Raw genomic sequence first — 6,000 nt, 5'->3', positions numbered from 1 at the left:
GCATTACAAGAACACCATGGGATACCTCATCTCATAAGTTACATATTGAGATCCTCCTTGCCAAGCTTTGGTCACCATTTTGAACCGCTAGCTCTGTCAAAAAATCGCACCATTTCATGCAAGGAGGTGAAGATACCCACTCCCAAGTTTGGAACTTTTTCTACTACATGTACACACCCAGGCATTGGTTTCTCGCAAAGCATAGTCCCAATTGCCTATTCTAAGGTTGTTGTGGCATAGCTCACAACCAAGTTGAGAGAGTCAGGATGATTTGTGTGTGTAGTCACACAAATGCACTGTATGTTATATGCTTGATGGTGGGCAGCACGGAGATTATATTTTTACATCAAAGGCTTCATCGAGAGCATGGAGTAAAGGTTGGTGCTCATTTTTATTTGAAAATTTTCGTGTATGGGGCCATAACATGAATTTGTTTTCATATGACTTGTGTCATTTTAATATTTATAAGTTTTGTACATCACCAAGAACCATTACGTGTAGAAGGTCTTGTACGTATTTTACACTCGTGTTGTATGTGTTTGAGTATGATGTGCTTGGGATGTATGGGTCTAGTGTGTTTCACACTCGATTATTTGAGCTTTTCTCTCTAGTTACTCTGGTATTGACCTTGTGTGGACATTTGAGTTTTTGCAAGTGACCATCTACATAAGCATGCATATATGGGTCACGCATGAGATTGAAGCTTAATATTATGTGTTTTTAGCATGTGATTAGAAGTATAGATATGTTTAACTTTTGTATGCTTGATTGGTCGACCACATGTTTCAATATAATTGACTAGTGGGTGTAAGAAAACTAGTTAAGTTTGTTTACTAGTAAAGTACTAGTGATAATCAATAGTTAATGTTTTTTATGGAGTTAAGGGTGCAATACTCCCACAGGAGACTAGAAAGTTATGGATAAGAAATTTTCCCCTACTCTCTTTATGTATTGTGTCAAAACAAAGCTCGAACTATTTGGAGAGTTCAGTTGAGGAATTGTTTTTTAAGTCTTTAATTTATGTCCAAGCAATTCATTAAGTCATAGTCTATATGTCTTAGTGTAGTACCCTTGCTTGCACAGTAAAAGAGCTTTTGCATGGTTGAGAAACCAAATGCAATTGGTTTTTTTTTCCGTAAGTTTTAGTTCCATGTAGATGCAAAGGGACATAGAGTTGTTGACCCTAAAGTTTAACTGTTTTTAATGCATATCAAGTGTATGTTTGTGTTATGTTATATTATGTTGAGTTTATATCAAATAAGTTGGTTTGTGAATTTGTATCATAAGATCCTATTGTGTCGATCATATTTCTTTGGAATTTTATGGTCAAGTGTCTTTCACAATGTTATATGGCTAACCTATTAAGCGAACATAGTTTGTGTTTGTTATAGTAACAAACTTCGATATCAAAAGTTATGTGTCATGTGCTCAGTACAAACATATTCCAATGAGGTCTTACCTTTCTAAAGAAGTTTGTTACCTAAGGGGATATTCCTTTGATCATTGATTTTTCATTGAGTTCAAAAGGTTATCTAAAGATAAATGTTGATATTTATGTATTACATATACAAGTACTTTAAGGTTGAATTCTTTTAGTATTTATGTTTTGTACAAGCGCTTGAAGGTTGGTAATAACTGTAGTGTTTGAACCTGATTTATGTGAGTTGGCTCATAATGGAGTACAATTCACATCTATTATTAGGTAACTTCATTTACGAAGTTTAACCTTACTGAATGGTTACCGTGCCTTAAACGTAATCTTTTTAGATTCATTTAAAGGTACGATTCATCGAAAAGTACCACTTTGGGTCATGAGAACAAAACAGGTTACTAATGTTGATTCGAGATGGTAAAGATAGTTAATACCTAATAAAAGTGGCCTGTCTATCTATAAATAAAAGTTTAAATCCTTGGAAAAGAGGAAATACTCTAAATTCTCATGGTGATGACATAATAAAGTGATGTCTGCTTTGACCACATCGTAAAGGTATGAGTGTGTACTTGTAAAAGAAAGTAATGAGACGTACTCATCATTACTTTCTTTTACAAGTACTCATTTGTGAAAAGAAAAGTACTCATTCTTTCACAAATGAGACGTACTCATTTGTGAAAAGAAAAGTTTACCATATTAAAGAGAGGAACAATCACGAATGGTTATGCTCGTGGATTCCATAATGGTAGACATGGTACAAGGAACCTTATAATTATTTTTTTAAATGCATAAAAGCTATCAAGTAAATAAGTTGCATTAAAAAGGTCTACCAATAAAAGGAAATGTCTATGTGGACATTGTTTCACTTATTGAAGTGTAACGAAAAAGAAGTTAATGCCTAGATCCAAATTCAAGGACGTCCAAACTTTTAAAAGGCAGGGTCTAGTGTTAATTACTCAAGGTACTTAGGAGCAACTAGGTGGAATGGGATGCCTAGTGATATGTGCTATGCCAACGTATGAGTGTAATGGAAAGGAGTTGTGACCGAGAAAGATTGAGGTTGTCTCATCCAAAATAATTTCTTGATTGAGTCGATGGTTGAGAAGTATAAGGAATTAGCCAAGGGAGTAAATGGTTACTTTACTCTTCATTGCTTATGGTATGTAAGGTCGATCAACTAGTACGTAAGATACTAAAAGGTAATAGAACAATCTTATTTGGAAATTGTGTCTCATAAAAAGGAGGTTATTCGTCGTCGTAATATTGGTTCTAGTTTGGTGTATACAAGTGTGCACTAGAAAAGGGTTGATGGTAACTAGGTAAAGCTTATGAGTGATCATGACACTCGAGAAGTTAAAAAGAGCCATGAAAAGTCATTAACTACATAACAAGCCTCTGATCAAGGATATATGCAAAGTTGGTGGACATAATCATATTGGTTTGTCCTCATGTTTAGCATAAACTAGAATAAAGTATTCATCTTAGAAGAAGGTTGTAAGATTCCTCCCCCAGCCCCTCAAGATGTCTAGTTTCTCTCCCTGTAATCAATCCCATTTTCAGAATAATAACAGATCTTGTTTCTCTCTAGAGAGAGGTAATTCAGTTTCTAGATATCTTTGGATGGAAAAATATCCCTTCTTATTAAAATGATTTCCCCTAAAACAGAAATTCAAAAAGAACTTTCCAGTGTGCAATTGAAATAAATTGAAAATAAGTAAAAAGGACCTTAGCCTGAGGGTCCAGATTTTCTAAAAATTTTGGATTAAGGTTCCTATGGACCAATAAGATTAATCCAAATTTAGGAAGGAGATAAATTGAAGAATAAAAGAAAAATCCCCCAAAAATGAGTAAATACTCACATAAGATGAAGAGTTGACTAAGGACAAGGTTTATTAGTTAAAAAAGAAGAGATATTTAGAGGAAATGATGCATTTTTTACACCTCAGTGTGGGAAATTTCCCTCATAAAGAAGGCACCTATTTCACATGTGTGGATGAGTTTTAAACTCACGAATAATGAGATATTTTCATCTCTCCTCTCTCCTATTTCAACTAGATCTAAAAAGTAAGCTAAACTGACCTAAAAATGTTAAAAAATGACCAAACTGATTTGGAAAATTCTAGAATCAGTTTGCTTGGTTAGAGGCTCACTTTTTCCTATAAATAGAAGCCTTCCCCCTTGTAAAAAGTTAATAGTGTTTATGCAATGTTACTCTACTCCTCCCCAGAGTCAAATACATTGAATTCACTTGATAATTCAATTGTTTTTGACTAAATCCTCTCCAAAAGAACCGGTGGCCACTCTTGTTGTTGCAAACAAGAGTAGAACCCTAAATCCCTCAAGCCAAAGGAAAGCTTACAAACTCCATGTAAGCTTAATTCTTAATTCTTACTTATTGTGAATTTTAAATCTATGGTTTTCTTAAATTTTATGCATAGAAAGATGCATAAAGGAATTTATTTTTATATCAAAAGTTTTATTCTAATTAAAATTGAATTTATGCATAGAAAGATGCATAAAAGAATTATTTTTATTTCAAAAGTGTCATTCCCATTAAAATTAAATTTATGCATAGAAAGATGTATAAAAGAATTATTTTTATTTCAAAAGTGTCATTCCCATTAAAATTGAATTTATGCATAGAAAGATGCATAAAAGAATTATTTTTATTTCAAAAGTGTTTTTCCCATTAAAATTTAATTTATGCATAGAAAGATGCATAGAAAGATTTAATTTATGCATAGAAAGATGCATAAAAGATTTATTTTTTTATTTCAAAAGAGTTATTCTCATTAATTGATGCATAAAGAAATTTATTTTTATTTCAAAAGAGTTATTCTCATTAATTTTGATTTTATGCATAGAAAGATGCATAAAGAAATTTATTTTTATATCAAAAGTTTTATTCTCATTAAAATTGAATTTATGCATAGAAAGATGCATAAAAGATTTATTTTTATTCCAAAAGTGTTATTTTCATTAAAATTGAATTTATTCATAGAAAGATGCATAAAAGAATTATTTTTATTTCAAAAGTATTATTTCCATTAAAATTAAAATTATGCATAGAAAGATGCATAAAGAATTTATTTTTATTCCAAAAGTGTTAATTTCATTAAAATTGATTTTATGCATAGAAAGATGCATAAAGGATTTATGCATAAAATTGATTTTATGCATAGAAAGATGCATAAAGGATTTATTTTTATTTTAAAAGTGTTATTTTTCTTAAAAATTAAATTTATGCATAAATATATGCGTAAAGAATCTTTATATCAAAAATTAGAATTCTCTTAAATCCTATGTTTAAACGAATGTGATGAGAATCGATGTGATGAGAATCAGACAGATGTGAATGAATGGATGGATGGATGTGATATGAATAGAAGTGATGAGAATGTGATGTGAACCAGATAGATGGGAATGGATGGATGGATGGATGGATGTGATGTGAATAGAGGTGATGAGAATGTGAGGTGGATAGATGTGATGAGATGCGATGTGAATCAGATAAATGTGAATGAATGGATGAGATGTGATGTCAAGTGAATCAGAATATAAATGAATGATATGGGATGTGAGTGAATGTATGTGATGATAATAAATGTGAATGTGTATGTGAGGAATGGATGTGAATGAGTATGTGAAAGAATGGATAAGGATGTGTATGAGAAGAATGGATGTGAATGTGTATGTGAAAGAATGGATGTGGATGTATGTGAAAGAACGGATATAGATGTGTATGTGAAAGAATGTGATGTGATGTGACATGAATATATGTGGATGTGAAGTGATAGATATGAATGTATGGATAGATATGAGTAGTCATACATGTGAACGATTGGATGGATGTGGATGAATGAGATGAGATGTGTATGAATGAGATGAGATGTGTATGAATGAGATATGATGTGGATAGAAGTGATGTGATATAATGGTGATGTGTATGAATGAGATATGATGTGGATGAATGAGATATGATGTGGATGAATGAGATGAGATGTGTATGAATGAGATATGATGTGGATAGAAGTGATGTGATATAATGGTGATGAGAATGAATGTGATGGATATGAATGAATGTGATGTGATGGGATGTGAATCGGGATAGATGTGAATGAATGAGATGTGAGGTAAAATGAATGGATGAGTTGTGAGTGAATGTGATGTGGCTTGAATGGATGTGATGTGAATGAATGAATGTGATGTGATGAGATGTGGATATGGGTAGATGCGAGTGGATATGAGATGTGGATATGGGTAGATGTGAGTGGATGAGATCTGATGAGGATAAATTGAGGAAAGATGTGATAAGATGAAAATGATGTGATTGGATGAGAATAGGAATACTTGTGAAATGGTTGTGGAATTAAATAATGTGGTTGATGTGGAAAGACGAGAGTTCGTTTATAGAAATTGTATTTATGACCTATTTTTAAATGAATGTTTTATGTCAAGAATGCTGGGGAAACATTTTGACCGTCTTGTGAATGAGGTCGTGGAGACCTAATCAATTAAGTTGCAACAGCTGACGGAGAGTCAATGGAGGACGTCTCGTGTAGTAGCAA

This window comes from Cibotium barometz, chromosome 49, assembly GCF_041138505.1.
Source record: "Cibotium barometz isolate CiBa-2024 chromosome 49, ASM4113850v1, whole genome shotgun sequence".
Classification (NCBI taxonomy): Eukaryota; Viridiplantae; Streptophyta; class Polypodiopsida; order Cyatheales; family Cibotiaceae; genus Cibotium; species Cibotium barometz.
Note: the sequence above shows the minus strand (reverse complement) of the source record.